Source organism: Lithobates pipiens, unplaced genomic scaffold, assembly GCF_037356315.1.
Source record: "Lithobates pipiens isolate NorthernLeopardFrog02 unplaced genomic scaffold, aLitPip1_a1.2 Scaffold_16, whole genome shotgun sequence".
Classification (NCBI taxonomy): Eukaryota; Metazoa; Chordata; class Amphibia; order Anura; family Ranidae; genus Lithobates; species Lithobates pipiens.
The window spans coordinates 7,392,034-7,404,465 of NW_027507748.1; the positions used below are offsets into that span (position 1 = coordinate 7,392,034).

At 50.5% G+C, this 12,432-nt stretch overlaps 1 protein-coding gene and 1 long non-coding RNA gene across 2 annotated transcripts in view; one reads left to right on the forward strand and one right to left on the reverse strand.

The window, feature by feature from the left end:
• The window catches only part of LOC143981571 (T-cell surface antigen CD2-like), a 278,489-nt gene that overhangs the window by 108,650 nt on the left and 157,407 nt on the right, over positions 1–12,432 (forward strand). The window lies entirely within an intron of this gene.
• Positions 4,815–7,159, reverse strand: LOC143981570 (uncharacterized). Its single transcript, XR_013274324.1, has 2 exons — positions 7,030–7,159; positions 4,815–6,942 (listed from the first exon to the last, which is right to left on the reverse strand). It is a non-coding gene; the product is annotated as an uncharacterized LOC143981570 (long non-coding RNA).

Genomic DNA, 12,432 nt, shown 5'->3' on the forward strand with positions numbered 1-12,432 from the left:
TTTAGAAATGTTGTTTCACACGGGCACAACCCTTTCTACCTCCATCATCTACTTACACTTGTTTCTCTGAGCGAAACCATTTATATATCCAAACCCTAGATGGCACTATAATATCATACATGCCACGGGTCATAGATTTCAGAAGGTCAGGCTGTACTGGATGTATGCAGGAAATCGCTAAACTAGAATTGGGATTTCCACATTACCTGCCCGGTCATTGCTTCACCTTCGGTCTCACAAGCCACTGCAGTGAGTCAATGTTGTCCTCCTGCAAGGTGTCAGCACAGAGAGGGGTTTCCTTTCCCAATACGGAAGTGATAAAGACATGAGTGATAAAGATGAGCGAGTGTTGGGTGGAGGAACTTGACTGGCCCGCACCTCAACCCGATAGAACACCTTTAGGAGGAATAAGAGTGGAGACTGCGAGCCAGGACTTCTCATCCAACATCAGTGCCTGACCTCACAAATGGGAGAATGGTCAAGCATTACAATAGACACCCTCCTAAACCTTGTAGACGGGCTTTCCAGAAGAGGGGAAGCTGTTATAGCTGCAAAGGGCCAACTCAATATTAAACCCTCGGGACTAAGACTGGAATGCCGTGTGTAAAGGTAGGTGCAGGGGCGTACTAAGTGGGGGGGGCGGGGGGGGCGTGCCGCCCCTGGTGCCACACACTGGGGGGGTGTCAGGCCAGCGCCCCCCCTCCCCTCTCCGCAACTGAAGTGTCAGACAGCGCCGTGAGGAGCCCGAGGCACTGGCAGTGGGCGGCATTGCGGGGGGGGGGGGGCGCGAGCAGCACCCAAGTGGAGTGACATCTGCCGGCTCAGTGATCCGGGACCCGGCTCCCCTTCTCTCTGTGGTCGCGTCGTGCTGCCGTTCTGATCAGTCTCGGGCAGCGGCTGTCACTCACAGCCGAGCAGAGTGAAGCCGCCTCCCCCTCCTCCATGCACAGCACTGTGTAGACAAGGAGGGGGAGGTGGCTTCACTCTGCTCGGCTGTGAGTGACAGCCGCTGCCCGAGACTGATTTAAACGACGCAATGTGAGTCACGTGACTACAGAGAGAAGGAGATTATTGCGCCGGGTCCCGGATCACTGAGCCGACAGGTGACACTCCACTCGGGTGCTGCTCGCACCTCCCCCCTGCAATGCCGCTGCCTTGGGCTCCAGGTACACTAGGGGTTCTTTACTGTGGTGGGTCCTGCACTGTAGGGGGGTCCTGCACTGTAGGGGGGGTCCTGCACTGTAGGGGGGTCCTGCACTGTAGGGGGTCTGCAGGGGGGTCCTGCACTGTAGGGGGGTCCTGCACTGTAGGGGGGGGGGTCTTTACTGTGGTGGGTCCTGCACTGTAGGGGGGGTCCTGCACTGTAGGGGGGTCCTGCACTGTAGGGGGTCCTGCACTGTAGGGGGGGTCCTGCACTGTAGAAGGGGTCCTGCACTGTAGGGGGGTCCTGCACTGTAGAAGGGGTCCTGCACTGTAGGGGGGTCTGCACTGTAGAAGGGGTCATGCACTGTAGAAGGGGTCATGCACTGTAGGGGTCCTGCACTGTAGGGGTCCTGCACTGTAGAAGGGGTCCTGCACTGTAGGGGGGTTCTGCACTGTAGGGGGGTCCTGCACTGTAGGGGGGGGGGGTCCTGCACTGTAGGGGGGTCCTGCACTGTAGGGGGTCTGCAGGGGGGGTCCTGCACTGTAGGGGGGTCCTGCACTGTAGGGGGGTTCTTTACTGTGGTGGGTCCTGCACTGTAGGGGGGTCCTGCACTGTAGGGGTCCTGCACTGTAGGGGTCCTGCACTGTAGAAGGGGTCCTGCACTGTAGGGGGGTCCTGCACTGTAGGGGGGGTCCTGCACTGTAGGGGGGTCCTGCACTGTAGGGGGTCTGCAGGGGGGGTCCTGCACTGTAGGGGGGTCCTGCACTGTAGGGGGGTTCTTTACTGTGGTGGGTCCTGCACTGTAGGGGGGTCCTGCACTGTAGGGGGGTCCAGCACTGTAGGGGGGTCCAGCACTGTAGGGGGGTCCAGCACTGTAGGGGGTCCTGCACTGTAGGGGGTCCTGCACTGTAGGGGGGTCCAGCACTGTAGGGGGGTCCAGCACTGTAGGGGGTCCTGCACTGTAGGGGGTCCTGCACTGTAGGGGGGGTCCTGCACTGTAGAAGGGGTCCTGCACTGTAGGGGGGTCCTGCACTGTAGAAGGGGTCCTGCACTGTAGGGGGGTCTGCACTGTAGAAGGGGTCATGCACTGTAGAAGGGGTCATGCACTATAGGGGTCCTGCACTGTAGGGGTCCTGCACTGTAGAAGGGGTCCTGCACTGTAAGGGGGTCCTGCACTGTAGGGGGGGGTTCTGCACTGTAGGGGGGTCCTGCACTGTAGGGGGGTCCTGCACTGTAGGGGGTCTGCAGGGGGGGTCCTGCACTGTAGGGGGGTCCTGCACTGTAGGGGGTTCTTTACTGTGGTGGGTCCTGCACTGTAGGGGGGGTCCTGCACTGTAGGGGGGTCCTGCACTGTAGGGGGGGTCCTGCACTGTAGAAGGGGACCTGCACTGTAGGGGGGTCCTGCACTGTAGAAGGGGTCCTGCACTGTAGGGGGGGGGTCCTGCACTGTAGGGGGCCCTGCACTGTAGAAGGGGTCCTGCACTGTAGGGGGTCTGCACTGTAGGGGGGTCCTGCACTGTAGAAGGGGTCCTGCACTGTAGGGGGGTCCTGCACTGTAGAAGGGGTCCTGCACTGTAGGGGGTCCTGCACTGTAGGGGGGTCCTGCACTGTAGAAGGGGTCCTGCACTGTAGGGGGTCCTGCACTGTAGAAGGGTTCCTGCACTGTAGGGGGGTCCTGCACTGTAGAAGGGGTCCTGCACTGTAGAAGGGGTCCTGCACTGTAGGGGGGGTCTGTACTGTAGGGGAAGATTCTGCACTGTATTGGAGTCCTGCACTGTAGGGGGGTCCTGCACTGTAGGGGGGTCCAGCACTGTAGGGGGGTCCAGCACTGTAGGGGGGTCCAGCACTGTAGGGGGTCCTGCACTGTAGGGGGTCCTGCACTGTAGGGGGGGTCCTGCACTGTAGAAGGGGTCCTGCACTGTAGGGGGGTCCAGCACTGTAGGGGGGTCCAGCACTGTAGGGGGTCCTGCACTGTAGGGGGTCCTGCACTGTAGGGGGGGTCCTGCACTGTAGGGGGGCCCTGCACTGTAGAAGGGGTCCTGCACTGTAGGGGGTCTGCACTGTAGGGGGGTCCTGCACTGTAGAAGGGGTCCTGCACTGTAGGGGGGTCCTGCACTGTAGGGGGGGTCCTGCACTGTAGAAGGGGTCCTGCACTGTAGGGGGTCCTGCACTGTAGAAGGGTTCCTGCACTGTAGGGGGGTCCTGCACTGTAGAAGGGGTCCTGCACTGTAGAAGGGGTCCTGCACTGTAGGGGGGGTCTGTACTGTAGGGGAAGATTCTGCACTGTATTGGAGTCTGTACTGTAGGGGGGTCTGCGCTGTAGGGGGGTTGGTCTGTACTGTAGGAGGGTCTGCATTGTAGGGGGGGGGGGTCTGCGCTATAGGGTGGAGGGCAGGGGCGTAACTATAGGGGGTGCAGCAGTCGCGACTCCAACCGGGCCCTGTGATGCAGGGGGCCCATGCAGCCCCCTCTACATATGGCCGGCAGCAGCATAGGCAGCTAGAACACACTATTACATACCCCCTCCATATCCCCCTGGGGACAGGGACCCCTTCTCACGTGGGGACAGGGACCCCTTCTCACCTGGGGGCAGTAACTTCATCTGCCCTGGAGAAAAGGACCTCATCTCTTCTGGGGACGGGGACCCAATCCTGCCTAGGGACAGTCCCCCAATGGGGCACCTAAAAATGTAAAAAAATAAATAAATAAAAACTGCTGATACCAGTGGTGGAACTACAGGGCTCACAAAGGTCATACCCGTGACCACGCCCTGGAGTTCCACCGCTGGACTCGGAGGGAAGGGCCCTGGCTGGGTTTCAGGGGGGCCCTTCATGGTTTCTTGCATCGGGGCCCTGAAGGTTCTAGTTACGCCACTGGTGGAGGGGTCTGTACTGTAGGAGGGTCTGCACTGTAGGGGAGGATTCTGTACTGTAGGGGGGTCTACACTGTAGATGGGGGTCTGTATGGTAGGGAGGGGGGTCTGCACTGTAGGGGATCTGTGTAACATGCAGAGGGTCCAGAGCTGTGAGGGGCTGTGTAATGTAAAGGGGTGCAGAGGTGCAGGGTGCTGTGTAATGTAAAGGGGTCCAGAGGTACAAGGGCTGTGTAATGTAAAGGGGTCCAGAGGTTCAGGGTGCTATGTTATGTAAAGGGGTCCAGAGGTACAAGAGCTGTGTAATGTAAAGGGGTCCAGAGGTGCAGGCTGCTGTGTAATGTAAAGGGGTCCAGAGGTGCAGGCTGCTGTGTAATGTAAAGGGGTCCAGAGGTGCAGGGGGCTGTGTAATGTAAAGAGGTCCTTAGGTGCAAGGTCCTGTGTAATGTAAAGGGGTCCAGAGGTGCAGTTGTGGAGAGGGGGGTACACAGTAGTGACAAAAAGATATTGAAGGATGCAGAGGTATGCAGGGGACACGGTGGGTGTTTTTACATTTTATGGTGGGGGGGGGGGGGGGTGCCAGATATAGGATCCGCCCGGGTGCCAAATGCTCTAGGTACGCCCCTGGGTAGGTGTCCCAATACTTTTGATAATACAGCATATACAGTTCTGTGAAAAAGTATTTGCCCCCTTCCTGATTTTTTTATTTCTTTGCATACATGTCACACTTAAATGATTCAGATCATCAATCAAATGTTAATATGACAAACAGATAACCCGAGTGAATACAAAATGCTGTTTTTAAATGACGGTTTTCCATTTATTAAGGGAGAAAAGATGTCCAAACCTGCCTGACTCTGTGAAAAAGTAATTGCCCCCCTCAACCTAATGACTGGTTGGGCCACCGTTGGCGGCAACAACTGCAATCAAGTGTTGTGATAACCGGCAATGAGTCTTTCACATCGCTGTGGAGGGATTTTGGCCGACTCTTCTTTGCAGAATTGTTTTCATTCAGCCACATTGGGGGGATTTCCGGCATGAAGGGCCCGTGTGAGGTCATCATAAAGCATCTCAATCAGATTTAAGTCCGGACTTGGCGACTCCAAAAACCTAAATTTAGCTTTTTATGTTTAGCCATTCAGAGGAGGACTTGCTGGTGTTTCGGATTGTTGTCCTGCTGTATAACCCAAATGCACTTGAGCTTGAGGTCAGGAACTGACGGCCGGACGTCTCCTTCAGGATTTTCTGGTAGAGATCAGAATTCATGGTTCCATCAATGATGGGAAGTCCTCCAGGTCCTGAAGCTGCAAAGCAGCCCCAGACCATCCCCCGACCACCACCCTGTCTGACTTGTTGGTGTGATGTTCTTGTTATGAAATGCTGTGTTCGTTTTATCCAGATGTAACGGGACGCACACTTGTGGATTTGGCTTTGGAACGCTCCCATGGACGCCATTTTTGCCCGGTCTCTTTCTTATTGTTCAATAATGAACACGGATCTTCCCTGAGGGAAGGGAGGCCTGCAGATATTTGGGTTCTTTTATGACCTCCGGGATGAGTCTTCGTTGTGCTCTTGGAGTCATTTTGGTCGGCGAGCCACTCCTGGGAAGATTCACCGCTGTTCTAAGTTTTCTCCATCTGTGAATAATGGAGCTCAGCAATTGGGTGAAGCCCCAAAGTCTTAGAAATGGCTTATTAACCCTTTCCAGACTGATACATGGCAATTTCTTAGTTTCTCGAATTTGTTCTTGAATTTGTTTCGATCACGGCATGGTGTGTGGCTTTTTTAGATGTTTTAGCGTGCTCGTGCTTTAGCGTGTAAACACTTGAAGGACCGATCTCCATCTTCTGTGTGCTCTGGTTGTTTGTCACCACACAAATGGATTGGGGACCATGTTCTTCACCCAGGCAGAACCCCAACCTATGTGTCCTCCGTGTCCTGCCTTTGACCACACAAATGGAGTGGGGACCATGTTCTTTATCCAGGTAGAACCCCAACCTCCGTGTCCTGCCTTTGACCACACAAATGGAGTGGGGACCATGTTCTTTATCCAGGTAGAACCCTGTTCTCTACGTCCTACCTTTGACCACACAAATGAATTGGGGAGCATGTGCTTCAACCAGGCACAACCCCATCATCTGTGTCCTGCCTTTGACCACACAAATGGAGTGAGGACTTTTTGCCTCATTGAGGCATAACCGTGTCCTCTGTGACCTGCTTTTGACCACACAAATGGAGTGGGAACCGTGTTTTTAATCTAGGCAGAATCCCACCCTCTGTGTCCTATGTGTCCTGCCTTTGACCACACAAATGGAGTGGGGACCATGTTCTTTATCCAGGTAGAACCCTGTTCTCTATGTCCTACCTTTGACCACACAAATGAAGTGGGGACTATGTTCTTCATCCAGGTAGAACCCCACCCTCTGTGTCCTATGTGTCCGGCCTTTGACCACACAAATGAAGTGGGGACCATGTTCTTCATCCAGGCAGAACCCCACCCTCTGTGTCCTGCCCTTGACCACACAAATGAAGCAGGGACTGTGTAGTTCATCCAGGCAGAACCCTGTTCTTTGTCCTGCCTTTGAATACACAAATGGGGTAGGGACCATGTTCTTCACTGAGGCAGAACCCTGTTCTCTGTGTCCTCTACCTGTTGGAATGGGCACCACAAGCTGCATCGCTACCCAGAAGAGCTGACGCTCTACGTGACTTTTGCTGTGTTCCTTTCCTGATTCAGCTTAATGGGCCCAGCAAGTGTCAGAAGGTGACAACATCTTCTCTCATAGAGCGACAGTCCTGAGTAAGTTTCGGGGGGCCGAGTCCTTCACACCGCTACACTCTGACTTCTCCAATATGGACCCACAACATGACCAATGCGAATGTCCAGGGTGACCCTTGTGGCCGTGTCCGCAGCCCTGATACCCCCCTAGGGAAAAGAGACAGAGATGTGAGAAATCATGTGACACGGGGAGGAGGGACACACTGGGGAGACCCCCCCCCTCCATCCACTTACCTGGCATTGTGCCTCCACATCCACAGCGAGCGTCCTTCTGACCTCCACTGGAGCAGAACGTACAGCAGTGGTAGATGCCGGGGTGGGAGCGCGGGGTGCCTTTCACTGTCACATTAAAGGGGGATCCCTGGGGGGAAGATAATAACAGGTATTAACCCCTTCAACTCTCTTTAGCTGTACACCCCCCCATGGAATAGAGCAAAAAAATAAGTAGTTTTACTGTAAATAGAAAGTATACATTTTGTTCTGTATGTTTAGAAATGATCGGATGCTTCTTTTTATTATTATTTTTTCCCACATTTTCTTGTTATGTAAAAAACAAAACAAAAAAAAAAACACATGAAAGCAAAAACAAAAAGAATAATGGTAAAAAAAGTAAATAAAAATATTAGCGAAGGTGAGGAAGGAGTTAATGGACCAATTGGTATTTTTCTACCTTCACTCTTTTAGGGTAATTTGGGCTGATTAGGGTTAACTGAGGGTCAATAAGGGGTTAAATAGCAATACATCTTCAGATAAACTTGTACGGTTTCTCCAAGGTTCTGAATGTGATGGGGCTGCAGCGGCAGCTATTTCCAGTGCAGCCCTAACACATAGACGAGGTCAGGTGCCTTGCTTTCTATGGTGTCTGGTCACATGCATTCAGCAGGGGTCACTGGTGTGAACGGGGCAATAAGTGACGTCACATGCAGCTGAAAGGTAACGCCGCTGATCTACACTACATACAGATGAAATGGTAAATACAATGAGACACATTGTTACATTGTATTACTAGGTGACACTTGTAGACTTTCTGCAAGTGTCTCTTTACACAGCAGGAGCTGCATTATGACAGCTGGTGATTGATGCTACGGGCAGGGGCTGGATGTAAGAGATACAGAATGCTTCTTTGTCAGCACATGAACTGATTGGCTCCTTGTACTGCTTCTTCCTCCTCTAGTCTGAGTTCTGCTGTACAGGGACTACAAGAGGCAGATACTAAGTGAAATACAGGGACTTAACCACTTGCCTACTGGGCGCATTCACCCCCTTTCCTGACCAGACCAATTTTCAGCTTTCATTGAGGCAGAACCCTGTTCTCTATGTCCTCTACCTGTTGGAATGGGGACCACAAGCTGCATCACTACCCAGAAGAGCTGACGCTCTACGTGACTTTTGCTGTGTTCCTTTCCTGATTCAGCTTGATGGGCCCAGCAAGTGTCAGAAGTTGACAACATTTTCTCTCATAGAGCGACAGTCCTGAGTAAGTTTCGTGGGGGCGAGTCCTTCACACCGCTACACTCTGACTTCTCCAATATGGACCCACAACATGACCAATGGGAATGTCCCGGGTGACCATTGTGGCCAGCTTTCACACTTTGAATGACAATTACTCAGTCACACAACCCTGAATTAGAGTGGGTCCCCACAACTGTTAACCTGCTAGCCACATACAAGGATGTCACTACTGAACGTGAGTGTAATCGCAGACACAAACCCCTAACCTACTACCCGAAAAAGAGGTGAACCGTATTTTTCTGTCGAAGATACTAGATCCTTGAAGACCAGCGTTCTTCTCGGTACAGGTACTCAGGCCCCAAACTTGTTACTTAGGCCTAAATCTTGGACTCCCCTCTTCCACCTTCCTTCCAGGAGCCTAGTCAGCCAATGCAAGCAGCGCGAATGTTCATGTTTTATGTTATTATTGTCTAATTGTTATTGCATACAGGTTAAGTGCATTGAGTTTTATTTGTTCTAAGATTCTATTGCATTGCTGATGTTTTTAACCATTTAAATACCTACGATTTAAAGTATTTAGAATATTTTACACTATTGTACATCACACGTGAAGTAACAACACCACAACCCACCACACGCACATATACCCTCAAATCATTCAGACAAAGGCTTAACTGCCATAACCTCACTTTGATTCCCCCCACACTCATCTACACAAGCACAATCCGACTACCACCAAGATCCGTACATCAACAGGCTTATTTGCCTAACACTACCAGAATACCTCTACACTAACCACCTAGACCTCACCGGAACATCACTCCAGCGGAGAAACCTACCCAACCACACCCACACACAGCGGACTCTAAGCCCTTGTACACACGGTCGGACATTCCGACAACCAAATCCGTCGGATTTTGTCTAAAACTGTTGTATACACACAGTCGGACAAAGTTGTCAGAAAATCCGATCGTACTTAACGTGATGAGGTTATTTCATTAGGACAGGACTACGTTCAGGCTAGTAGCCAATAGCTTTGGTCTAGGAATTTGATCTGAGCATGCGTGGCACTTTGTCCGATCGGATTTCTCTACACATGATCGGACAAAGTCCGATCGGATCATGTTGTCGGAGAATTTTATAGCCCAGCTGGAAAACTTGATCCGTCGGATACTCCGACGGAAACAGTCCGATGGAGCCCACACACTGTCGGATTATCCGACAACACGGTCCGATCGGACATTGTCCATCGGAATGTCCAACTGTGTGTACAAGGGCTAAGAGTACCAGCTGACCATTACTGGACTTACTAATAGTGATTAGAGAACGAGCTCTTGATCACTGCCAGTTGTACTAGGATCACCCAACCTCACCTACCCCCCTACAGTATCCAATCTAAAAACCATCAGATTAACCCTCTCTCTTCCCCCATTTTCCTTACCCTACACTCCCCCCACGCCCTAGTGCCCCCCCTCCTGATACCTTAATACCCTCCGCACACGGCTCTGTCTCTTGCTTCCCTCCTCTGAAAAAAATGCACCTGGTGCAGTGCCACCTTAAATCATCATGGCCGCCACCACCAAAACTATAACTACAAATGTCTCTCTCAAAACCAAATGCCTAAACATACCGGAAAAGCGCTCTCAGGTTTTGACATATATGAGGAGTACAAAGGCAGATGTCGTGTTCATTCAGGAGACTCAATTCTCCACAGACGCAGTCCCAAAGTTCTCCAACAGAGACTTTCCGATAAGCTATCACGCCTCAACACCACATTCCAAAACGAAAGGAGTCTCAATACTTGTCTCTAAAAATACCTCTCTCAAAATAACCGACTCGTTGTTAGACGGACAAGGTAGATACTTATTCCTGAAAGGGAATTTCCAAAATAGACCAATTACACTAGCAAACATCTATTGCCCCAATACAGCTCAAGTACCATTTATCCGCAAAACCTTACAAGCCCTAACCTCGTTCCAAAGTGGCATACTCATTCTAGGGGGAGATCTTATTGTCCATCTCAACCCCCCACCTTGACACGTCGACAGGAACTTCCAGTATGCTGTACAGAGCATTGCGCCAAATAAAATTGAGCATTCAATCTCTTCTTCTTCATGACACGTGGCGCACCCTTAGGCCACAAGAAAAGGACTTTAACTTTTTCTCGGCACCACATAAAAAATACTCCAGACTGGATTATTTATTTTCTAACCCAAAGGGATCTTCCCCTTCTGTCCAAGGCAACAATAGAACCCATGACCATCTCAGACCACCAACCGATCACTATGACCCTGACTCTCCCCGATAAAACTGCATATACCAATATCTGGAGATTGGACCCCATGTTACTGACGGACGGATCCAGACTGATGACCCTCACAAAATGCTTGAACGACTATTTCAGAGAGAATGACACAGTAGGGACTTCCAGTCTGACCCAATGGGAAGCACACAAATGTGTGATAAGAGGCAGACTTACCTCAATGGCAGCAACAATCAAAAAAGAGAAATAAAAAACTCTTACAGATCTATTTCACAAACTCAAAACGCTAGAAACCCTCCATAAACAAACTCTAGCCCAAAAATCCTACCAGGATCTCATCGAAACGCGTAAACTGCTGCAGGAGGAAATAGGTCGCAATGTGAGGAAAAAATGTATGTTATCTCAATAACTGTTTCACGAATCGGGTAATAAGAGCGGACATTTGCTGGCCCAAGCCTTACAATCAAAGAAAGCCAAAACGATTGTTCATAAACCTCATTCCCCAGAGGGACACACGTGTACTAGTAACACCGACATAGCTCAGGAATTAGAGAAATTCTACACAAAACTCTATAGCACTGACAAGACAAATGTATCCACACATTATAGGAAGGACCGTCAAAAGAAAAATCAAACAGTTTTTAGAAAAACGCTGCCCCAGGGGAATCTCTCCAGAGTCTTCTAAGATTCTAGAAAGCCCAATCACTCAGCAGAAATTTAAGGAAGCGGTTAAAAGCTTAACTGCTTAAGGACCGCCTCCTGCACATATACGTCGGCGGAATGGCACAGCTGGGCAAAAGCACGTACCGGTACGTTGCTCTTTATGTGCCCAGCCATGGGTCAGGAGCGCGCCGCCGCCGGCGCGCTCCCGACCCGATCCTGAGCTCCGTGACCGTAGCCGCGGGACCAGTGGACCCAATCGCCGCTGGTGTCCCGCGATCGGGTCACAGAGCTGAAGAACGAGGAGAGGTCTGTGTAAACAAACCTCTCCCTGTGCTTCCTACTGTGGCTGTCACAGATCGTCTGTTCCCTGTTATAGGGAAAGACGATCAGTGACGTCACATGCCAGGCCACGCCCCCTACAATAAAAAAAAACACATAACGTCACACATAACCCCTCCCCACCCCCTAGTGGTTAACTCCTTCATTGCCAGTGTCATTTACACAGGAATCAGTGCATTTAAATAGCACTGATTGCTGTATAAATGACAATGGTCCCAAAAATGTCAGATGTGTCCGTTATAATGTCGCAGTCACAATAAAAATCGCTGATCGCCGCCATTACTAGTAAAAAAAAATATTAATAAAAATGCTATAAAACTATCCCCTATTTTGTAAACGCTATAACTTTTGAGCAAACCAATCAATAATCGCTAATTGTGATTTTTTTTTTTTTTTTTTTACCAAAAATATGTAGAAGAATACGTATCGGCCTAAACTGAGGAAAAAAAATTTTTTTATATATATTTTTTGGGGATATTTATTATAGCAAAAAGTAAAAGAAATTAATTTTTTTTTCAAAATTGTCGCTCTATTTTTGTTTATAGCGCAAAAAATAAAAACCGAAGACGTGATCAAATACCACCAAAAGCTCTATTTGTGGGAAAAAAAAGGACGCCAATTTTGTTTGGGAGCCATGTTGCACGACCGCGCAATTGTCAGTTAAAGCGACACAGTGCCGAATCGCAAAAAGGGGCCTGGTCCTTTGGGTGCAAATTGGTCCGGGGCTTAAGTGGTTAAAGTCCGGCAAAAGCCCAGGTCCTGATGGCCTATCTGCTGTTTACTTTAAAACATTCTTAGATACCCTGAGCACGCCCTTTTTTAAAAAACATTTAATTCCTTTTCCAACTCTAACCCACTGACATCGGAAATGCTCCAAGCCCACATTACGGTCATACCTAAAGATAACACCCTTCGCAACC